The following is a 25,178-nucleotide window of genomic DNA, read 5'->3' on the forward strand; positions in this document are numbered from 1 at the left end:
TACTGGGGCAGAGGAAAAAGAGTATCTTCACTTTTACCATCTGTTGGTAAGTAGCTTTGTGAAGTACTTGTACTCACAAGACTAGTTTGTTAAAGCCTACATTTTAATATATGTTACAGGACATTTTCATTATGATACTAGTTTTTGTGTGGGTGTTAAATAGTATTTGCTTCAAGTTTGTGTGCATTTTAATTTTGCCTGCAAGGAAATATAAAGTTACTTTGAATTTACTGGTGGGCAGTTTTTTGTACCTTGCCAAGAACTTAGCATCTTTATTCTTGTTAATGTCTGTAAAAGTTGATGTGTCAGTATTTTATTTATTGAGATATTATTTACATACAGTAAAACTCCCTCCTTTAGGTGTATAGTTATATGAATTATGACACAGTCTTGTAACTACCACCCAATTAAGATAGAGTATTTCCATCACCCCCAGAAAATTCCCTTTTGTACCCTCTTGTCCCCAGCAGCCATTGATCTGATTTCTGTTGTCGTGATTTTGTCTTTTCCAGAGTACACTATAAATGGAATTAATATGTAGCCTTTCTGAGTGTGGCTTCTTTCACTTAGCATAATGCTTTTACCATTCTTCAGTGTTGCCTGTGTCAGTACTGTATTCCTTTTTAGCGATAAGTAGTATTAGTATGTTTTTGGGAGTACTAAAGTATGCAAATATGAACAGAGATGAAAAATGACTTAAATTCCATGCTTCTTGTGTGACTGAATTTATCCGTTTTTCTCATGTCACTACTACAGCATTATGGAAAGTTTAGAGCATCAGTTTTTACAGTTAGGACATTAATTTGTAATCCTGTTACTTTTCAAATGTTTTATTCCTTCAGAAGATTATAAAAACATGCATGAAATTAGTGTTCTATGTCTTAACCTAGGGTCTGTGGTTTTTGTATATTTGCATGTATTTCTTGAGGAGAAGTTCCATAACTTTCTTTGGAATGGTTCTTACTGGTGGCAGATGACCTTTAAAAAAGACGAAGGACAGTCCCTGTGGCCCAGTGGTTTAGCGGCACCTCTGGCCCGGGGTGTTATCCTGGGGGCCTGGGATCAAGTCCCATTTTGGGCTCCTGCGTGGAGCCTGCTTCTCCCTCTGCCTCTCTGTCTGTCTGTCTGTTTCTCTGTCTCTCATGAATGAATGGATAAAATCTTTTTTAAAAAATAAAAAAGACAAAGAACCACAGGTCTAATGTAAGCTCTTGTTTCAGAATTAAAAACATCAAATGTATAGAAGTATATTTGTTGATATGTCAGTGGGTCGTGCTTTTATGTTAATTGAAAAAATTTCCAAAATATTTGCCCAGAAAACTCATTTTTGAGCAAATAGAATATTGATAGAGCTAGCCTAAGTAAGTGGCTCTGTCCACACTGTGACAAAGCCTTTACATAGGTTATGACATTCTTACAACAGCGCCGAAATGGAGGTACAGTGATCCTCATTTTATGGACGGAGACCAGAGGCTCAGACCGGTAAATGACTTGTGCAGGATCACACCACCAAGACGTGAGAAGTGTGGGACTTGAACCTGGCTGGGTCTGCATTCCAGAGCCCCTGCCCCCTAACCATTGGGTGAACTGCTTCATCATCTGAAGGGATAGTGACACAGACACCCAAGTGTAGACACCAGTTATCTCTGGGTAGTAAAATAATGGGTACTTGGTTTTCCTTCCTCTGGCTTGTCAGTATTTTCATAGCTTTTCTATAACAAACATATTTGCAGTGAAATGTAGCTACCTGATGAGAACCTTTATCTTGAGAAGGTAAATCACATCAGTGCTATAACTTTCTGATTTACCTGTTGTTTTGCCCTGGATCTGGGGAAGGCTCAGTGGTCAAGACTCAGGACTACAGTGATGGAAACCAGTAGTAGGACTGTGCTGTAGATACCCTCAAGCTACACACCCTAGAGCACCAATCTAGAATTCTCCCCTGGCTTTTTTCTCACCCAGCGCCTATTTGAAACAGGCTAGGAGCAGCCCTCTGCCTCATCCCAGAGCCCCCTTCATTGTCCTGCATGCTTTCCTGTCTGCCCGGTGCTCCTCTAGGCCCTGAGGTCAGTGGGACGGGGGCACTGCTCTTGGGGACCTCGGGCTGGGGAGGACAGCCTGCAGAAAGATAATGATAGTGCTCCAGGGAGCCCTGGCCTCACATGGACCCTTCTGGAAAGAACTGATCCAGAGCCCGCTCTGGGAGGCTCCAGACCAGAAGGAGTAGGTGTCAGCTGTTCAGCCTTTCCGGCCCATCCTCCCTTCTCACCCGCTGCTGCGGGGTTGTTCCCGATAGTTGTTTATAGGATGCTGTTGGCAGAGGAGGACAGATGGTACCAATCTCGCAGATTTCAGTTCACCTCTGATTAGCCCTTTGGAATGTATTTTGTGTATGTATATGCTGTCCTCATGCAGAGGAAATACTAAGTCATGGGCGTCACAGCTTCTTTGATTTCACTCGGAAGAAGGATGCTGCAGAAAAGGGAGGAACAGAGCTGTTAATTGTCATGGCAACCAGCAGGTTTTTATAGTGGAACGTTGCCTTCCTAACCTAAACCAGTCACCTTTTTTCTCACTAAAGAAAACAGACTGACGTAAACTCAGGGAAGTATAGTACATTTCTCAGCAGGGTTTTATTTGCTTCTCAGAAACAGCTTTGCAATGACTTCAGTTCCTTCATAGACTTTCAGAACTGAAAGGCACCCTAGTGCCTTATAGAACTTTATGAAGTCAGGTGCTTATGAATTCCTATGATGATGATGATGATGATGATGATGATGTCACCCCATTTCTACTCCTACCCCCCACCCGGTCTAATACACATGGCCAAGACTTATATAAGGGGCTAGAATGAGGATGAGTTTGGAATTTGGCAGACACGCACTGGCACAGGCTCCTTCCTAGAGAAGAGTATTGCACTCGCCATCCTTTGAAGACTTCTGCTCTTTTGCTCTGTGTAATCCTGTCGGGCTTGCTTCTTCACTGTCCATCACTCTGTAGACTCAGGAGATGCTGAGATATACAGCTCTGGGACCACTGGTCCTAATGTGCTTCCTTGAACAGTAACATCAAGATTGATGGTACCTGTGTCCCTACAGCCTGTGGCACAGAAAAGGAGTCACTTAGGCACCTTTTCATGGCACTGGATTTAAGAATGAGTTCCCTTGCAAACCTTGGGTTGGTTTCTTCCTACCCCTACTGTGCAGTTGTCTCCTCTTGACTCCCTTTCACCACGTCAGGAGTGTGGTATGTGGAAGAACCCATTCATAAGCAGCCCAGATATGAATCCTGCCCATAACCATTCTGCTTTCAGCCTAATTCACGCTCAATTCAAATATGAATTGAGCACCTACTATGTGCCGGGCATCCCAGAACCAAAACAAAAATCACTCTCTTATATTCTGGTAAGGCAAGGTAGACAGACCAGACTGGTAGGTAAAATATACGGTATGTTAAATGATGGCAAGTACAGTGTTCAAACTCAAATCATAGTAAGGGGGCTGGGGAGGCCCCAGGGATGGAGGTAGAAAGAAGTAGTTGTAAATAGGAACCTCAAGGAAAGCTCTTCCCAGAGACGTCATTGAGGGAGGATCTGAGGAAGTAAGCTCTACAGCTCTGTATGGGGAATTGCCTTCCAGGGAGAGGGGATACCAGGACAGGAGTATACCTGTCGTACCTGAGGCGCATCAAAGAAGTCATGTGGCAGGAGCAGAGTGAGTAAGGACACGAGGTCCAAGGGGTAATGGGAGGCCTTGGCTCTTGGATTAAAGGTGGGTGTGAGCTGGTGTAGAGAGACCCTTGGGGTGTGGTGACAGTGCCTTGGATGAGGACGCTGGCAGTGGAGGTGATGGGAAGTGGTCAGATTTTCTAAATGCAGGCCACTTCCTGTGCCTAGAGCTGTGAGGGGGGCAGTGTGGTACCAGGGCTCTGTGGATGATAGGCCTGGTTTCTAAATCCTTATATGCTCTGTGAGCTCATCTTAGACTATTTCCTCAATCCATTTGAGCCAGTTTCCTCATGTAAAAAAAATAAGTATAATTCTTTCCTTAGAAGGGTGTTGAAGGCTTCTAAGATGATGTACTGAAAGGGTCTTCCGTGACACTCGTTCTCACCTACCACCTGACTTGGGTGCCCCCCCCAACCCAGCCCATGCCCAAGTCTGTTTTGAGCCTTCATATTCCTGTCCTTGTGGTTCACTTGTCTCTCTCCACACCAGAAAGTCAGTATCTCCTGTGCTTGGCCCAAAATGCACAGTGTTTGGATAGATAGAGAAATGGAAAGAAGGAAGAAAAGAATGAAGTAAGAGTTTCATGCATAGATACTAGTGCCATGTTTGGGCTTATACACTCCAACAGGTAACATAACAGGACTTTCTTTTCAGAGTTCATTGTTTAAGGACATCAAATGACAAGACATTGGCTACATTTGCTATTAAAAGAAGTCTAATTAGGAAGATGTGTACACGTATTTTCACATTTTAAAATTTATCTTTTCCCTGCTCTTGGCTTATAGAGAGGTGTTTGTTCAGAGATGCTAATTGGTGTTTTTACTTAGGTGTTCTTTAAGAATAAAGAGGTCATTAGCAGATTTCCTCAACAGTCTAAGGAAATCTTTCTTGAACATTTTATTATGAAAACTTTCGAATGCATATAAAATGTAGAGATAGTAACAATTTAAGTTAACACTAGCTTAATATACAGATAATCTGAATCAGTTCAGGGCAAGTTTTTTTTTTTTTGCATTTGCAATGCTTCTGTTACCTGTTACAATGTGAAAAGGCTCAATCTGTTAACTCTTCTGTTAGAAAAATTCTGTGTATGACACTTTCTTTCACTGGGAGACCCTTTGACCTTCATTTGGAAATGCTGCATCATTTACATTTAAAGTCAGGGTTGAATTGCGTCCCCTCAAAAAGGTATATTGAAGTTTGTGATGTTGTGATTTACAATAGGAAATACAGTTGACCCTTGAACAATGCAGGGTTAGGGGCACCAACACTCCCCTTCCTACAGTGGAAAATCCACATGTAACTTTGGTTCCCCCAAATAACTACAGGTGCCCTATTATTGATGGGAAGCCTTCCTGATAATCTAAACAGTCGATTAACACATATTTTATAGGTTATATGTATTACATATTGTATTCTTACAATAAAGTAAGCTAGGGAAAAGAAAATGTTACTAAGAAAATCCTAAGGAAGAGAAAATACATATACACAGTACCACACTGTAAAAAATCCTCATGTAAATGGACTTGCGTCATTCCAGCTCCTCTTGTTCAAGGGTCAACTGTATATATTTGTATATATTTGGTCTTTGTTTCCATCTCCAACACAAAGTTCTTCACATCAAACCTATAGAATTTCCTAAGTGACTGTAATGATACAAGTGAAATGAGTGTCTTTCGTTATTTATATATAGCAAGCCCTGTTCAGACGCAGTCAAGTTTGCTGATTAGGTGACATTTGGAAAGCCCTTAAGGATGGGGCTGGTTGCCAGGGGAACCAACCTTGATTAGAAGATTGAAATTTTCAGTTCCTGCCTCCCATCTCTGGGGAGGGAAGAGGGGCTGGAGGTTGACGTAATCGCCAATGGCCAGTGGTTTAATCTCGCATGGATTCATAATGAAGCCTCCATAAAACCCCAAAAGGTTGGGGTTTGGAGAGCTTCCAGGTTGATGAACACTTGGAGATTCATGGAGTGTGGCTCCCAGAGAGCCTTTCCCTGGACCTCACCTTGTGCATTTCTTCAATTTGGCTGTTCCTGAGTTATATCCTTTAAACTAGTAATCGAGTAAATGTCTTCCTGCATCTGTGAGCCACTTTAGCAAATTAATGGAAGCCAAGGAGAAAGTGATGGGAACCTCCAGTATCTAGCCAGTAGGTCAGAAACACAGGTAACAATCTGGACTGGGGATTGGTGGCCGAAGCAGGGGTTGACAGGCTTGCAGTACCGAAGCCTTAACCTGTGTGATCTGATGGTGTCTACAGGTAGATAGTGTCAGAGTTGAGTTGAATTGTAGGGTACCCAGCTGGTGGAGGATTGTGTGGTGGAGTAGTGTGAGAGAAGACACAGGAGTGAGTTTGTCCTTTACAAAGCCCTCCCAGTACCTCAGAATAGGATCTTGCTTGGAAATAGGGTCTTTACAGAAGGAACCAAATCAAAATGAGGTCATTAGGATGGTCTATGGCTCAATATGACTGGTCTCTTTATAAAAAGAGGGAATTTGGAGACAGGTGTGCACACAAGGAAGGTGATGTGAAGACCCAGGGGGAGCACCTGTGGTGTGAGGACTGACTGATGATTGGTGTGATTTATCTGCAGGCCAAATGAGTGCCTGATGAGACTACCAGAAACTGGAAGAGAAGCCTGGAATGCTTCCTTCCCTGGTGCCTTCAGAGAGAGCATGGCCCTGCTGACACCTTGAATTCAGGCTTCCAGAACTGAAATAAGAAGTATCCATTGTTTTAAGTCACCCATCTGTGGTATAGTCCCAGGAAACTGATATGGTCTGTCATCGTGTTTCCTATTGACTAAAGAAGCACTGATACCTGGGCCCAGCAGGAGTAGAAGAACAGAAGGTCTTGAAATCTCAAGATAGTACTTGGTTAGCAGCTAGTTATCTCTGTGATCTCCCAGATATGGTTACGTTAATATTCTTTGCCATCCAAATAAATACGTCATTTAAAATTGTTGCAAACCCATGGAAGTTCCAAGAATATGCCTGTGGAGCCATTTTGAAAAACCAAGGTGTAGGAGTAAGAGAAACAGCCCAGACTGGTTTTGAGTTCAGATCATCTCTCTGCCGCTTGACCACCTGTATAATTCTTGTGTCTGTTCCACACCTGTTAGAATGGGAATAATTCTTATCTCCCCTGTGGACTGTGAACTAGAGGTCATGAAAACAGTCTAGCATCAATACTTGCATGTAGCAAGCAGGTGCTCAGAAATCGGTTGAGGAGTGGAGACTGGGGTGAAGGATAGAATCAGATGAAGGAAGCTTGAAAAGATTCTGCTAGAGTAGGATAGGTCCTGGCCTGGGAGTCAGGTGGGGTCTGACTCCCCTTGTTTGAACACTGAGAGGTTTTCATCCAAGTGATTTTCCACCTCGAGGGGGCTGCAAGAGAGCATCTGGTTCAGGCATGATCATTGTTTCCTTAATGAGGCACACTCTCCAGAGACCAGCAACCTGTCCCAGGTCAGGCAGTCTTGTCACTTGAGCTTTCTTATTTAAACAGGACAACCAAAAACAAAACAAACCAAAAACTGGTTGTGTTTTTTTCCCCTTTTTGTTCTTTTAAATAACAGCTTTATTGAGATATTAATGCACATACAATTCCCTCATTTAAAAGTGAATGACTGGGAACACCTGGGTGGCTCAGTGGTTGAGTGTCTGCCTTTGGGCTCAGGTCGTGATCCCAGAGTCCTGGGATCAAATCCCATGTCAGGCTCCCCGCAGGGAGCCTGCTTCTCCCTCTGCCTGCATCTCTGCCTCTCTCTCTGTGTCTCTCATGAATGGATAAATAAAATCTTTATAAAATAAATAAAAAATAAAAATAAAAGCATATAAAAAAAAGTATGACCTCATGATTTTTAGTGTATCTGCAGAGTTGTGCAATCACCACAATCCATTTTAGAACATTTTCATCACCCCCAGAAACAAACTCCATACTCCTTAGCAGTCACTCTCCATTTCCTCCCTTCCCAAACCCCAGCCACAAATTTTACTTTCTGTGCCTCTGAATTTGCCTGTCTGGACATTTCCTGTAAATGGAATCAGCTGTAATGTTGTCTTTTGTGTCTGGCCTCTTTCAGTATAAAGTGTCCAAGCTTCATCCGTGTTGGAGCACATGTCAGCATGTCACTGCTCTTTATTGCCAAATAACCTGTTGTATGGCTGTCCCACATGCTGTCGATCCACTCCTCAGCTGACAAACATTTGGGTTGGTTGATTCCAGTTTGGGGTTCTTGGGATTCATATATTGCCATAAACATCCATGTATAAGTTTTTGTGTGGCATATGCTTTCCTCTGTCTTGAGTCTGTGCCTAGGAGTAGAATTGCCGGCTCCTCTGGGAATTCTGGGCTCTACCTTTTGAGGATCTGTCAGAGTGTCTTCCCAGCATCTATACCAGTTTGCATTCTTACCACATCCCCACCTACTGTGGACGAGCACTCTAGTTTCTCCACATCTTCACCAGCGCTTCTCTCTACCTGTCTTTTGATTCCAGCCCTTCCGGCAGGTGTGAAATAGCATCTCTTTGTGGTCTTATGTTGGTTTTTGACATTTCTTTGAATGGAAGTAGTTGTAGTCATTATATGATGAGATAGGTTGAATGTCTCTAGCTGAAAAGGCTGGTATGATTAATAATATAACTTTTAAAATAACTTCCATGCTTTTATATATCTCTTCCTTAATTCTCCCCCTTTTTTTTAAGTAAGCTCTACACCCAACTTGGGGCTTGAACTCATGGCACTGAGTTCAAGAGTTGCATGCTCTTCTGACTAAGCCAGCCAGGTGCCCCCAAATTCTTTCTTACTCTAGTCGTTTCTTGAAGCCAGTTATGCAAAACCAGTGTTGGGTAAAATAATTGTGAGTTTGCATGGCATGGCTTTTACTTCATTACTAAAATTGCCCAAGACCAGGCACCTGGAGCTTCAGAGTTCTCCCCACTGCAGAGTCCATGGTTGGAAGGCCTAGTTAGCAGCCAGTCTTTTGAGGAATGGTAATACATGTCTGGCCTCTTGTAATCTTATTTAAGGGGCCATGGCATTTACTAATGATTCTCCCAAAGGTTAACTGCTGCCTTGCAGATATGGTACTTATTATAAATGGGTACAGCCAGACCCTTTGGGCCAGTACAGATAGACCCTGTGCTGTTTTCACAGACAAGCTATACAGGCTGCGAATTCTCTCGAAGAGAACAAGACGCTGAACAAAAGACATAGCACCTGTGAAGCCAGAAATGAATGTTGGTTGAATGATTGAGTAGCTTTGGCTTTGGAAGGCAGACGCTGTTCTAGCATGGCAGCTGGAGCAAGCCGTTAAGCTCTCGGAGCCCTGGTACCTTATTTGTAAGAGAGATATGGGAGCACTCTGTGGCTGGGTTCCCACGAAGACGTGAAAGTGTCTGGCACGTGGTAGGCACTCCGCAGATGTTAATTCTCTTTCAAGTCGCTCTGCTGTTAGTCTTACATTCTTTTCTGCAGGTTTAGTCCAGCCCCAGATATGACAGATTGTAGGATCAGTTGTACCACTTTGCTTATCTTTACAGAGAAAGAAAAGGCTTTTTGGCAAAAATTAAGTATTAATGGAATGAATATTGCAAATTGGTAGCTGCTGATTGACATATGTTTGCTAAGCAGGTACTCAAATTTAAGGAAGCTTGCCTAGAATTAAAAACAAAAAGAAGAAATCCTAAGAACAGTTTTACCCCCTTTGCCAGGTACTTATTTACACAATTGTCTTCTATGGAATGTCCCAGCTGAAAAATTTTTATAAAACACTGGCTAGCTTTGTCCCAAGAGTTCAAGTTAGCCTGCATGAAAGCTTAGCCTCAGTGGATGTAAAAGGGTTGGGTCCTTTTTTGGAGCCTCTTTGCTTTGAGGTTTTTTTTTTTTTTTTTTTTTTTTAAAGAAAGGGCTGTTCTTTTGGTCACTGGGTCTTTTTTTAGATTCGCAGTGAAGTCATAGTAACAGGCTCCATGTCTGACTGGGTTCCATGGCAACAGAGGGTTGTGACTTTATTAGAGAAGAGTCGAGCATGCCAAGAAAGATAAAAATCGGAGTATGGAAAGTGACCAGATGAATGTGTTTTTTTGGATGGTGTGCCCTGGAACAGAACGGTTCCCCGACTTGGCATCAGTCCCCGTTACAAATTTGAATCCCACTGGGTTATCATTAGGTCATAGGGATCAGCGCTTATTTCCAAAGGATCTGCCTGCATCTTTGCTTTTGTTCGTTCATTCATTCTTTTTTTTTATATCTTGGTATATTAAAAAAGAAATCAAAACAGTAATCGTAAGAACCTAACTGGAGACGATTCTCTGATTTCAAAGGTAGAAAAGAAATTTAGCTCATTCTTCAGGAAACTGATTACAGCTGTAAATTGTGAGACCATGTGGGAGGGCCAATTAGAGGCAATTATAACTCGATTGAACTCCCTCTGAATTAAAACTTGCTGTGTGCATTCTCCCGGCTGGGGGTTCTGTCCCCCCGCCCCGTTGAGGGGTGTGGAGAGACGGGTTCCAGGATGCCGTGGTAGCATCCCTGTAGGAGACGCCCCCGTCCCTCCCCCACGGCAAGATGCAGGCTGAGGCTCTAACCCAAAGTGTGTGTTTAATCGGGAGTCCTTTTTGCTTGAGGCCCTCACAGTTGGCGAAGAAAGAACAAGATTTTCGTATCCTCCTCACCTGGTTATGAATGTGTAGCGCTGTCTTTACTTTTCTATCCCCTGTGCTGTTTTTCTCTGTCTCCTCCTCCTGATACTGAAAGTGGAGAAACTCCAAGGGGCAGGTGGAGGTTCTGACATGCCTCCTGGGATCAGACGTCGTGAGTCACTCACGTCCAGCCTCGTCATGCTGAATCAGAACCTGCACAGGTACTCACGATAAACATTAATAAGTACTGTTGGTCTAAGAGGAAAAGATCAGCTCACCAGATTTTCGGTGTCCCAGCTATCATTAATCAGGTATTAAGTCCTTAGGGAAACTATTTAAGTTTATTGCACCTTGGTTTCTTTATCTTAAAAATGAGTTTGACCTGAATTGATATGTCCCGGTTTAAACATCCCTGTTTATAGGGATAACTTGGGAGCATTGGTTTAACACATGAAACCTTTATTAGAGATTTTTGAATCACTAAGTCTGAGGTGGGGCTGGGTGGCAGGGGCCTGAGGTGATCTTACAATTGGATGTTCAGGCAATACCAGACTGGCTTAGTAGTTATGAAACTTTACTTGGGCATAAGAATAGAGTGGAGGTGGGAGGGAGACGGGAGGCTGTCGAATGCGCATCTGCAGGTTCTGCCCCTGCACCCCTGGTCTAGGCAGGGCCCAGGAATCAGATTGAGGCTATAATTTGAAAACACTGTTTGAACTCCCTCCCAGCCCCAAAGATGACTCTTCCCCATATTGCCCCTGACAACCCCAAATGAGCCGGAAGTCTTGGGTGGATGGCCAGGCCTGAGGGTTCTGCATATACCCAGTGCTAGCTCCAAACTCCGTATCACTTTTTTAAAAGATTTTATTTATTTATTCATGGGAGACAGAGACATAGGCAGAGGGAGAACCAGGCTCCCTCTGGGGAGCCCGATGTGGAACTCGATCCTGGGACCCCAGGATCACATTCTGAGCCAAAGGCAGACGCTCAGCCACTGAGCCACCCAGGTGCCCCCTCCATATCACTTTTTTAAAAGGCTATTTGTTTTAGGGGCACCTGGGTGGCTCAGCTCAGTTAAGCATCCAACTCTTGATCTCAGCTCAGGTCATGATCTTGAATCATGAGATCCAGCCCCACTTTGGGCTCTGTGCTGAGCATGGAGCCTGCTTGAGGTTCTTTTTCTCCCTTTGCCCTACCCACCTCCCCCCACCTTCGTGCTCTCTAAATAAATTTAAAAAATCATTTTTAAAAAGTTATTTGTTTTAAAATCTTGGAGTGTGCAATAGCAAACACCTTTGTTCACAGAATTTTTAGTCTGTGCTGCGTTCCTATGGATAAGACTAAGTATTTGCTTAGCATAGTTACTTCCTATGTGCACGAGGCAGTACCAGCAACATAGGGCTTAGCCTGGGGAAGTTGTTTGAAGCACAGAGACTGGACTCTCAAACCCAAAGATTCAGTAAGTCCTATAAAGAGACTGGGCATCAGTCTTTTTTTTTTTTTTTTAATTTGAGGGTGTGTGTGTATTTTAAGGTTTGACAAAGGTGGGTTTCTCACCCCAATTTTCAGAGTAAAATGGATTTTAAGTGTAAACACATGTTTAGCACAAGGTCCATAGTTAAATCAAGCCATTTAGATTATAGAAGGGTCTATAACACATATAGCAGGTGCTTGAGGAAAAAAAAAAACTGATCTTTTGAGACTTTTAAGAGTTCCTACAGTTAAATGATAAAATCATTAGCTGTTGGAGCAAACACATTTTAATGTGTATCTGCTCTCTTGAGTTTCTGTTTGTGCCTTGTTTTATTTCCTGTTTAACAGAGATTGAATAACACTGTTAAATGAAGAATTTAGTAGCACTTTAAGCCTAAATTATGAAGGTTCACTTTTTTCCCCTATTAGCTAACTTAAAGAATGCAAGTTTATAGGAAAAAGATCCTATAAAGGACATAAGGTAGAAAATGTTCTAACATATGATCTTTATACCCAGAGATAAGCACTGTTACATTTTTTATATATCCTTACAGAAATGTTTTCTGTACAAATGTATATATCCATTATTTATTTAACCAATCTTAACCAATCTCTTATTGATATACAACTTAAGTTCCTTCTAGGGTGATTTTTTAATTTTTACCCATGTTTTTTTGCTTTGCAGTACTGTACTGAATATTTTTGTACATCTTTTTTCTGTAACCATATATGGTTAAATTTCTAAAAGCAAAATTGTTGGGTCAAGGAATATGTGTCTTTTAAATAAGGAAAGATGGGAACAGAATGTCTTTTCAAAGTTTGACCAATTTAACTGATAAAATCTGTCTCAGCGCTCAGGGACCAAAGCGCCCTCTCAAACCGATCATGGTTGAACGAACCAAGCCACATGTGCTCATGTGGAAGATATCCAGGAGTAAAACAAGTTCCGAAGACTATAGCTCTGAATTGAATCATTCTCTATGTTTAATCCAAATGATTAAACTAAATACTATAGAACCTGGAGGCCATGATCAAGTAATTTCGTATCAGAAACTCGATTAGTAATTTTGAGATATTTATGACACAGACATGAAGTGAGTGTGTAGAGCTGGGCTGTGGCTGAAAGCATGAGTGTCGGAAGCTACCAGGGAAGGACCAGGAAGGAAGGAGGAGGTGGTTGTGAATGTGTTTTAGCAAGTAAGTTGGCGATACCAGAAAATGTCCAGTGACCAACATATATACTCAGACCAGGAAGGCAGCCACAAAAATAGGTAAGACAAATCGGAGCTCAAATTTGAAGGCAAAACCAGAAGAAAACTGAAGGAGCTTGGCTATGTGGAATTGAATTCTGTATGCCTTGGTGGGCAGTCTGATTTTTAAATCATATTGTAGTTTTTAAATGTTCATTCTACAAGTCATAAATAGAATATGTAAAATGAGTCCAGAGAAAATATATTTTTCTTACATAAAAAGTATGGTATTGATTTAACATTTAGTTTAAGGCAAGATCCATTTGCTAGATTTATTTTTAACATTTGTTTAAGACCTTTACCTGAACTGAGCGAGAGGGTAGAGGCTACATGATATTAACTTTGGCAGACACTCTTCCTCTGAATATTACAGTATAGTTTTACGTAGAGAGTAAAGTTCTGTTACGTGAACTAGGCTTTTTTATACTGACAGCATTCTCTTTTCCAAACCCCAGTGCCCTTTTTGTCTTCCATCACACACACCCCCGCAACACGGAATTAAATCGATACCCCTAAAACCGCTCAACATTTTTTAAATCTTTGCATTTGTTATTTGACGTGAAGGCAGGAAACCTCAGGTCCTCTGACCGTTCTGGCCTGATTTTTCATGCGACTTATGGCAATTCAAATATTTGAGAATCTGTTCATACAAGGAAGGTCAAAAGGGATTTACAGACGAATGACTGGCAGCAGGAAAGCTTGTAACCTGTAGCAGGGTTAGTACTTGAATTATCATAACACGAGGCAGTATATAATCACAAAAGGGCAAGAGAGAAATATGAAATATCTTGTGTCTAGTATGACATAAGGGCCTTTTCTGATTTCATTAATTTCTAGGAGGAATTTCCTCAGATGAGACCAAAGTCTCCAAAAGATGAATTTCCTTGCCCAAGGTCATATAGCTACTAAATGGCAGCGGGGATTTGATCAGATCTGCCTAACCTTTAAAGTCCGTGTGCATCCCCTCGGTAAGTGGCCAGGCACTGTTGCTGGCTGCTCCAGGCCCGTGTCGCCAGCCCCTTCCTCTCTCCGAGGGTTCACCTGGACACCTGTGCTTGGATGTCCCGCAGGAACCTCAGATCCACCCAAGTCTGAAGCTGACCCCTCCTCCGCGCCCAGTGTCCTCCTTCTGCCTCTCTCTAGTTTTCTGTCTCGTGAAGGATCTCAGGGGCCACCAGAAGGAACGAGAGTGAAGTGAGGTTTTTCTCCCTTTTGGTCTCCTGTCCCGTTGGTGCCTCTTTCTGATGCTGCCCCCTGGGTGTACCCCAGGCCCTGTTCTTTCCTTCCCGTACTGCCCTCTCCGGCCTTTGCCCACTCTTGCCTGAGACTCCTCCAGCAGATGCCACTGTGTCCACCCGGATTGCTCCCTCGGAGGGACTTGTCTGAAACTGGGATCTGGTCCTCCTAATCCCAGGAGCACCTGCCTTGTGGCCTATGGGAGGAGATCCGAACACCCTAGCCCGATTTCATGGGAACCCTTGAGGTCTGATCCCTGTCTGTCGACCCTCTTCTGCCTTCTTTGCCTCACCCTGAGTCCTCCAAGTCCTTCCCTGCTGTGTGGCTGAAGGGCTCAGATTCACCCCAAGTGACAGGTCTCTCTCTTACAGCTGTGCATCCCCCTCGTCCCCTTGCCCATTCCTCCTTGCTGCCCCCCACCCCCGCCCTGTGCTGCCTTCGGGCACCAGCGCACCCCTGGCACTCATCAGAGGCCACCGTTTTTGCCCTGTGACTAGGCTAGTCCGACGGCGGGGGCAGGGGTGCTGAGCCCGCTCGCTGTGCCTGACACGCAGAGGCACCAGGGAGCGTCTGTCCCATGAATGAGGCGACAGAGCAGAGTCTCCCGACTCCCGTCACTGCTCCCTTCCCCAGGCCCTGGGCCCATTTGCTGCTGGCGTCACCATCATTCGTGTTGCTGTTTCCTACGCTCGCTTCACCGCTTTGCACGGACTCTGCCCAACCAGAGATAGTCCGATGGAGCTTTTGTCATCGGCGAGCGAGGCATGCCGGGCTGCGGGTCTTCAGGTCTTTGGGGTCCTCCCCCCACACCTGTGCGGGAGCAGGTCCCCCTGCAGCGGGCCCTCCCCTGTGCCGCTCCACGCTGTGCGGCCCGGCGCTGGGTTGAACAGGGCGTGTTACTGCTGGCCCTTGTACTGGTTGCTGTGCGGGGCGTGGAGCTTCCCTGAGGCGATCCCGGGAATACCCAGAGACCTGTGGGCAGTGTCTCCAAAGTCCACGGTGAGTCACACGACGGTGCCGTCGGAGTATCTGGCCTGCTTGCCGGCCGCACCCACACACCCCAGGCAGGAAGGTGAGCTGGAAGGTGAGCTGGTCGAGGGCCCTGGGCTGCTGTCTGATTTGTTGTGTGGTGTTGGTAAGTCTCTTCACCTGCTCTCCCTCCCCAGCCGGCCTGTGCAAATATGGATTGTAGAGCTTTGTGGTCACTACCAGTTTATGAGGTGCTTGAAAGAAATGCAAATTATTTTTATCCTTGCCCCGAATCCTCCCTAATTGCCTAGTGGGTTTCTAGGTATTTAAATTGCCTAAACTGAACCACCAAAACCTGTATTGCTAGATCCTTTTCAAAATGTAAATGCAGCCCATGTGATTGAAGAGATGGACAAATACCTGGGTTTGAGTATGCCAGCTGCTGGCTGGAAACGAGCTGGTTTTCCACCCACTTCCCTGGCAATTTGAAAGTAATCCTGGCTCTAACCGGACTGGATTGGATCTAACTTTGCACTAGATCCTTTGACAAGTGGATATCCTTCCCTTTCCTGGAAACTTCAAACTCCGTGAAACAGATTTTGTGGGACAGTGTCAGCCACTGTCAGTCTACGGTGAGAAAGACGGGTGTGGTGGCGGTCTCCTCCGAGCTCTGGGCTGGGAGAGGAAGCGGCAGTGGGGAAGTGTACATCTGCACCACCGGGGCTCCTCCCACCACCCCATGGTGACGAAGGCTGGACTCCCTGTGGGGTGGGAAATGTTCCATCTCAGCGGAGTTCTGCCCCTGGGAGCTGCATGATCGCGTGGGAATTCGCATTCGATTTGTGACTTTGTAGGTGTGCCCGTGCCATGGAAAGTTTCTGTGGCACAGTTGCTACAAAATATATATAATCTTTCTTTCTTTGGTTTCCTAGACATTAAAATGCTTGAACACATTTATTCAAGTAATTTTTTTTTCCAATTAGTTTGGTATCAAAGGTTGATCTAGAACATTGCAAAGGTGGGCTACCTGTTGGTAATGATCCCCAGCCTTTAGAAACAAATAATTGGGGCTAGAAGAGGGGTATGGAAAGTTAGAAGACTTTTCTGCTTATCATTCGATCTTTTACATCTTAGAGATTAAATTTCTGTTACTTAAAAAAAAAATGGAGGGCCCATTGTTCTAACAACAGAGCATCTTAGCCTCATAGTTTTGTGAGCGAAGTGGTCATGTACAGTTTGAGTTGGAATGAAATGGGAAAATTGCCACCCGTACTACAGAGAACTGCTTGTAAAACTACTACTACTGCCTTCTGTGACAGGCTGTTCAAAAGGAGGGGTCTCTTGCCAACTGCTTGTGGACAAGGGTTTTCAGGAGAAGCCTTCTCATGTGGGCAGGCCCCCCCCCCTTCCTCCTCCTGGATCCAGTCCTGCAGCTGGCCCAGGAAGAGTGGGTTGTCTCAAGTGCAAGCAAGGTTAATTTGCAGGCTGCCTCCAGGTTCATCTGTAACCTGTGGGAAATTGAGAGTCTCTCTGCCTTGATTACATCCTTTACACTTTGGGATGTGACCCAGGAAGACCAAGTTGGGCCCCACTGCAGGGGGTGACCCAAAGGCCTTTAAGTCCAGATCACAAGTAGGCCCTCAAATTTAGACTTTAACATTATTACCCAGGAATTAAGTACAGAGCCAGAGATAGACCAGTAGGATTAAAAGACAGATGTTAACTTATCAAGTAACTTAAACACACATGCGTACCCACAGTTTATTATACTATGTAACTTACCCCAGGGTTTTTATTTTTAAATGTTTGTAAATTGTGAAATATTATACATAAAAGACAATCCATTAAAAAAAAACATGAAACACTCCTGCACCTAAAAACCCAGGGTAAGAAATTGAACTTGACCCTATGACTTTTTCCCTGATTGCGTAACCCTCTATCATAAGCCTCCCCTCCTCCCAAGAGGTCATGCTGTACATGTACGTGTTAACCATTCCCTTACTTTATCATTTCACCACCTATGTGTTTATACCTAAATAGGAGTTGGCCTGCACTTGATCTTTAGAGAGTGGAATTCATATTGTATGTGGTTTTCTTTGATTTGCTTCTTTTAAGATTTATGTTTTTTAATTCCTATAGCTTTGGTTCATCTCATACCACTGTACAAATGCACTTGGTATATATATATTCATTCTATTGCCTGTAGACCTTTGGGTTATTTCTGGGTGGTGGTGGTGGTGGTGTGTGAACATCACCGCTTTGAATATGTTTAATACACTTTCTCAACATGGGCACTTGTTCTAGAAATGGATTTCTGAGTCTCTAAGGTACGTGTCAAACAATTTTTGATGTTTTAAGAAGTCATTAAATGTAAACATTTTAAATATATCTTGTAATTTGATGTCAGCATTGCTTTGTTTAAATTCTGGAACCATCAAAAAATGTTTTTACATTGAAGTAGTCCTATCCTTTTTTAGCTCCTGAGAAACTTTAACCCTAAGGAGATAGCCTTACTGTTTTTTTGTAGTTGTTTGCAGAAACCATTTTTGAAGGGCAAAACCAGACTTTAAAATCTGAGAATCACAAAAACAGTCTAGCCCTCAAAAGCCACGTGAGCTATATGCAAATAGTCACCACATACTCATTCCGTGACTCTCTTCTGCTTACCAGCCTGAATAGTTAGGCCAGTTATTTTGCTATTTTTTTTAAATGTTATTTTGCTATTAGTAAAATCTTAGGGCCTAAGAGGAGACAAGGATGTATCTTAAGTGTGCTAATGAAATTTTAAAGGTATTTGCATATTAGTCTCACTTGGAGAGTACAAACACTGGGAACTTTGTTAAGATCTGAAAATTGCAAAGAGAGAAACTCTACCAAAAAAGAATATAAAACAAAATGTACCTCTGTCCTCAGATTCCCAGCCCTGTTCTCTAGAGGTGACTACCATTCACAGTTTCTAAGATATCATTCTAAGATTTTTTTTTTTAAGATTGTATTTATTTATTCATGAGAGACACACAGAGAGAGGCAGAGACATAGGCAGAGGGAGAAGTAGGCTCCATGCAGGGAGCCTGATGTGGGATTTGATCCTGGGACTCCAGGATCATGCCCTGGGCCGAAGGCAAGTGCCAAACCGCTAAGCCACCCAGGGATCCCCTAGGATTTTCCATACAACTAGAGTACCCTTGTATTTCAATATTTAAAACCCCCAACACTGTACTTCTTTTAAAGCACAAATGTTTATAGACATAGCTCTGCATCTTTCTTTTCTCCCTAACAGTTCAGCTTGGATAGCTTTCTGTGGTAGCCCATTCACATTGACCTCCATTTTAGTGGCTGCATTGTTTTCCATTGTACTAGAATTTTCTTTGGTGGTTCCACATTTGATAGAGGTCTGTGCTGATTCCAGAATTGGAAATAGATTATAGTGGTGGAGGTGATGCAAGGAGATTCTTCTGTTATCAGCAGCAAAGAATAAGGAAAAGAGGCAAAGACCTGAATTTATTGGATATCACTTCTGTTCTTTAAATCTCTTTATTTATTTGCGTATTTCTTTATTGCCTTTTATACTTCCTTGGAGAACTGTATGGAAGCTCAAAAGAGCTAGGTTCTTTTTCCTCCTTGCCCTTCCTTCCCTGTGGTGACCATTGTGGTGGTAGAGATTGTGATATTTAAGTTTGTGAGAGAAAGGAATGTATTTACAAGTTCCTGCGTAAAAAACTGAGGGATTCCAGCTCTGTTCTCTCCCACCTGTAGTATAGTTGACACCGTATGATAATGGGAGTGTTATACCTGATGAGCAAACTTTTTTAAAGATGTTATTTATTTATTTATTTATTTATTTATTTATTTATTTGAGAGAGAGCACTTGCACATGCATGTGAGTGGAGGGAGGGCCAGAGGGAGAGAATCTGAAGCAGACTTCCCACTGCGTGTGGAGCCTGATGCAGGGCTCCATCACATGGCCCTGAGATCATGACCTGAGCCAAATCAAGAGTTGGAGACCCAACTAACTGAACCACCTAGGCATCCCCTGATTAGCAAATTTCTTTTATGATAATTCATCTGTTTGGCTATGGAAGGGTTTCTTTGTATAGAGCTTACCATTGCATTAATATTTGTCTAACAGTGGTGTTTGCAAACACTAGGTTGCCTGTACAAGCACCTTCTCTTTTTGTTTCTCTTTGGCTGGCTGAGCCAGCTCCTACAGTAGAGGCTGAAAATGCCAGATCTTGTTTCCGCGGACTAGTGCACGGACATATGACTCAGTCCTGACCAAAGGGACCTGAGAGGAAATCTGCTGAGGAGTTTCTGGAAAATATTTTCCTCCCTAATAAAATGTGAAAGAAAAAGCATTATAACTTGTCTAGAGCCAGAAATTGTCTACACGTGATTCCTAGAACCACAGTAGCTCTTTTGCCACCGTGAGGGAATAAGCAGATGTCCTAGGGGTAGTGGAAAGAAAAAATGGATAGAGCTTGGGTCTTTGATAACATATTTAAGCCACTAAAATTTCTTTTTTTTTTTAATTTTTATTTATTTATGATAGTCACAGAGAGAGAGAGAGAGAGAGAGAGAGGCAGAGACACAGGCAGAGGGAGAAGCAGGCTCCATGCACCGGGAGCCCGACGTGGGACTCAATCCGGGGTCTCCAGGATCGCACCCTGGGCCAAAGGCAGGCGCCAAACTGCTGCGCCACCCGGGGATCCCAAGCCACTAAAATTTCATCCGATCCTTTTAGTTTGTGAGCTCAGAAGGGCCCTTATTATTGAATTTCTTTTATTCAGCTACTGAAATTATCATACCTGATATGGAATTTCACCCACAGGAAATAGCTAAGTACAAAACAACTCTGTTATAAAACAGCTGAGTGTCTACTATGTTCAAAAGACATTGTAAGGCTCCAGGACTGCAAGAAAGATTGGGAAAGAATCAGTAATAATATGGGGCAGTAAAGGATTTAGTGCTACAGGAAGAAACCCAGAGCAGCAGGAGTTCTAAGTGAGCACTGATTTCTAGATTAGAGGTGTTAAGAAGTGACTTTGTGTGGAAAAGGTTAGTCTGAGCCAGACTGAGGGAACCCTGTGGTTTTGGGAAGTAAAAAGTTGAGTTTGGTAGTCGAAGCCCAAGGTTCTAGAACAAATGCTGGCTGTGGACCCCAGAGCTGAGTTGGAACTCTGGCTCATTACTCTCTGGTTTGTGACCTTGTCAAAGTCCTTGACTTCCGTGGTACTCATGATAGACTAAACATAATCTGTAGAATTGAGGTGAGCACTAGAGACAAAATATGTTACATACCTATCCCATTGGTGGGCAGGCACCAAGTAGATGGTAGAGGTGGAAGGTTGCTGACACTGCCTGCCTGCGGGGAGCCTGTAGAAATAACGTGGGCATGTCTTTTTGACCTGATCAAAGTTCGTCTGGATCAGGCCAGTTGGTTGAGTTAACAGAGTCCAAATATGAAACCCAGAGAGACAGGTTTGAGGTCAAGACACAGAGGGACTTAATTTCCAATGAAATGAATTTAGGCTGCATCCTGTAGGCATCCTGTGTGACGCTGTGTCCGAGAGGGGCACTCTGAGACAGTGAGATGCTGTAGGAGGTGGGCTCAGTGGTCCAGGGGTGAGGCATTGAAGACCTGCACCAGGTATCAAGTGTTGGAGAGAAGGGAGGGGCTGGGAGTTGGGTTGATTGTCAAGAAAGAAAGAGAATTTAGTGATGTGTTGGGTAGTGGGGAGGAAAGAATTAGCAAGGAGTTCTAAAGACTGAATGCCAGTCAGTTGCTCAGTGTGACATTCAGAGTAGACTTGTGACACTTTCAGATAATCATCTCCCCAGGTTTGGACAGGAATACTTGGCAAGGATTATTAAAATGTTTGATGAATGATGTTGTAGAAGTGGAAAATAAGTGATGGTGCCCAAATCTGCTTGTTATTTAATTTTACCTAATTATGTTTGTCACTTTCCCACTGTTTTATATAAAGTTTTGTTCCTTTGAAGAATTTGCCTGTTAATAAGATAAACATACCTTTGCCTCTGATTAGATATGATTGAACACTTTGAGTCAGTCCTGTAATATGAAATGTATATTCACTGATTGTTGACTCCATGTTTATCCAGGATGAAAAGCAGTTGAGCATTTTTTTTCTCTGACACAGGGATTGTGGCACTTACAGATATATATCTACGTTGCCTTCTTAAGAGAACATCGTTCATAATATCTAAAGTAATGAATGACAGAAGCATCATCAAGTTTAGAAATCAAAGACATTTCAGTTCATCAAATTCAGGGTAATGTCTTGGGCCGAATGAGGTTTCATAATGTTCTCAGTTGGCGAATCTTGAACAGATGGTTCTTTAACATTTTGAAATGCTGAATAAGGTAGGTGGACTCAGTTGAATTAATAAAGGACACCACATTGAAATATTGTTACATCGTTAGCAGCCCTTGGAGTCCTAAGTTCATCAGCTTTCCTAATACTAGGCAAAAAAAAAAAAAAAAACACTTCATCATTGGTTATCTCAGGGAACCATGAGTAAAGCCTCTTAAGAAAGGCAGTCTTCTGACTGAGCATTAATAAGTTTTCTAGCAGTAATTGCACATAGGCAGTTCTGTAGTAAGCTCAAAACAAGTGTCCTGAGTTCTTGTGGTCTCTTTGGGAAGTTAGGGCTCTGGGCCAGGTATGGACTCAGGATTTGGTTCATTACAGTTGCCAGGGAAGAGAAAAGCATCTGACATTGAAACGTTTCCAGTTAGCTTTCTATCCTTCACATGCCTTCCTTCCCCCCAACTCCCCCTCGCTTTTACTAATTTGTTTTTTTTTTTTTTTTTTCAGATAGAATTTGAGTCATAATAGATCTACAGTGTGCTTAGGTATACTGTGGTGCTTTCCTACTGTCAAAAGAATCTGGGATATTTTCCAACTGTGGCTTAGAGTGAGAATACAACTTGGGCATACATTGAAGGATTTCACTTTTCATTCCACAAATAAAAGACCAAAGGAATCGTAGCCTTCAGCGAAGGCTTGAACTCCTGCCTTTTCTTTCATTTTGTTAAAAACTTTGCCCTTTGGGGGCACCTGGGTGGCTCAGTGGTTGAGCGTCTGCCTTTGGCTCAGGTAATGATCCTGCGGTCCTGGGATCAAGTCCCACATCAGGTTCCCTGCAAGGAGCCTGCTTCTCCCTCTGCTTACGTCGCTGCCTCTCTCTGTCTCATGAATGTAATTAAACTCTTAAAAAAAAATTTTTTTTTGCCCTTTGTAATCTGTGGAGCCCTCTGATAAAAAGCTCCAGGACTGCAATCACTGGAATGTGTTTGGCCTCTTAAGCCTCCAGAAGAGAGAGAAATAGCGATGGGATAAATTATCTCATGTATTTATGAGGCAAAGTGCCTGATTTCCTCTCATGGGATGGTTATTATTATTGTAGGTGAGAACTCAGCTGTCCTTAGCTTCAAATGATTTTTTTTTTTAAATAGTGGATTTGGTTATACAATTGCTGCATCTCCTGCAGAGGCCCACTTAGTGTTGATATGTGATGACGTGTGAGCTTACAGGCATATATTGACCAAATCCTACAGATTAATGGATCCTTCTTATGTCAGTGTGTACACAGCACTTGAACTGTATCTGAAGTCCCTATGTACAGTATAACCACAGTTCTGTGTTTTTAAAAAGTTAAGAATCTAAGCAGTGTATATAATGGAGGGTTTTATGGGTGATTTTTTTCTCCCTAAGCTTTTTGATATCCCAAAATTTCTACTTCTCAGTGTGTGTGTGTGTGTATATATATATATATATATATATACACACACACACATACATATATATATATTTTTTTAAAGGTTTTATATTTGAGAGTGAGAGTGCATGTGGCACTCACACAAGGGGAGGGTCAGAAGGGGAGGGAGAGACACAAGCAGACTCCCCATTGAACACAGAGCTGATGTGGGGCTCCATCTCAGGACTCTGAGATCACAACCTGAGCAGAAACCAAGAGTCAGACCCTCAGCTGACTGAGCCAGCCAAGCACCCCTATTTCTCAATATTTGTATGATTCAAAAAAAATCACCACTTTTAAAACCCTGGCTTTCGCTTGCCTATATGGTAAATTGTCAGGGCTAGCGCGGCTTACAGAGCCAGCTGTAGGCTGTCTGTATTGTCTTATGCCTCTGCCTTTCAGAAATACTTGCCCTGCACCTCTGTTTATTGCCCCAGCCCTCAACTGTACCCTGATTTAGAACAACCCATTCAGTCCTTCTAAATTCCAGACACCTCAAGAAACCATTTGTTTCCCAAATACTCTGCTTCTTGCCGCTATGGATGTGTTGTGCTCCTTGCTAGGTTCTTTTGGCTGATTTTTGAGCCTCCTCTTCTGTGTCCAAATCAAGTATCATCCTCTTAGAAGTTGTCTCACCGAAGGCTTCTGGTTACTTATTTCTGCCTTTTTATTCCTTATAGTACTTATTACCTTCTTCCATGTAGTTCTTGCATCAGCCTGTCCAAACAGCTCCTGCGGCAGAGTTTGTTATATTCACCTTTCTGACTCTGGCACTTTTAGCATAGTGCCTGGCTCACAAAAGATATCCAGAAAAACATTTTTTTTGAGTGAAGAATATATATTTTGGGGGCTTGGTTTGGAACCTAAATTAATCAATTCCATTAACTATCAGTTCCATTAACCTGAATTAGTCAATTCCACTAGCTATCATAAAAACATTTGGCTTAAGTAAGTGAATAAGCTCTAATTGTACTTTGTGTGCTTTTAGTTAAATTTGAGAAATATTGGCTTTCTAAATAACCGTTATGTAATGAACCAGGGCATGTGCAATCGGCATCAACAATTGTTTTGGATGTTGCTGCATTTTGCAGAATTTAAGATTAAATATCTTTGTATCTAAATCTGGTATGTTTAGTCATGCCGCAGATATTAGTATTTTGCTAATACGCCATACAGATTTCTCTGCTTTCTCTGTGTTTCGTACATTTGCTCTTTTGTATTCTATAACTAACAACGAGCATTTATTAGGTGGTATCTTGAAAGTTTCAGAAATTTTAAAAATGTTAAGGAGCTGACAAAATGCAGTATGAATTTGCCGCACTAAGGAAGTTAAAGATTAAGAGCTAGAACTGAGCACTACAGTATGTTCGTCACCATTCACTTATTGAGTATCTGCAATGTCTTTGATCCTGCAAAGTTATAGTAATTTTGACAGCTGCTGTATTTTTGTTGTCTGAATTTTTTTTGTATTTTATTTTTTACTGTTTGGGGGAATAACTTGCAGTAAAGTGGGTACATCTTAAATGTACAGTTGGATGATTTTTCCCTGTGTGCACACTGCATGGCCCCCGCCTGCACCAGCGTTGTGTGCTCCCTGTACCACCTCCTGGCACATCATTCTCCCTACCCCTGCTTCCCAGCCAGGGTTACTGACCACGGTTCCGACCTCCAGATCAGAAGAATCCTATAGTGTGGATGTTTCTGTATAGGGTTTCTTTAAGTGTGACAGCGATTCATCTATGCTGCATTAATAACTGTCATTTTTTAAAAAAGATTTATTTATTTATTTATTTATTTATTTATTTATTTATTTATTTATTTATTTATTTATTTAAGGGGGCTGGTGAACAGAGGGAGAGGGAGACTAAGCAGACTCCCTGCCAAGCGGGGCTCAATCCCACCACCCTGAGATGGTGACCTGAGCCAAAGTCGAGAGTCACATGCTCAACTGACTGAGCACCCCCCTCACCAGGTGCTTCAGCTGTTCATTCTTGTTATTTGCTGCATGTAGGTTTTTTGTTGTTGTTGTTGTTTTTAAGATTTTTATATATTCATGAGAGCCCCAGAGAGAGAGAGAGAGAGGCAGAGACACAG

At 42.8% G+C, this 25,178-nt stretch overlaps 1 protein-coding gene across 6 annotated transcripts in view; it reads left to right on the forward strand.

Moving 5' to 3' along the window:
* Positions 1-25,178, forward strand: part of TMCC3 (transmembrane and coiled-coil domain family 3) — a 144,305-nt gene that overhangs the window by 89,715 nt on the left and 29,412 nt on the right. Inside the window, exon 1 of one of the 6 annotated variants that reach the window (XM_055336352.1) lies at positions 15,408-15,471. The exons of 4 other annotated variants lie outside the window; for them this stretch is intronic. The gene's annotated coding sequence lies outside the window, so the exon portion shown is untranslated. Of the gene's footprint in view, positions 1-15,407; positions 15,472-15,770; positions 15,938-25,178 lie in introns of those variants that run through there. One more of the 6 variants, XM_055336353.1, reaches the window with a different exon arrangement.

This window comes from Nyctereutes procyonoides, unplaced genomic scaffold, assembly GCF_905146905.1.
Source record: "Nyctereutes procyonoides isolate TBG_1078 unplaced genomic scaffold, NYPRO_anot_genome, whole genome shotgun sequence".
Classification (NCBI taxonomy): domain Eukaryota; kingdom Metazoa; phylum Chordata; class Mammalia; order Carnivora; family Canidae; genus Nyctereutes; species Nyctereutes procyonoides.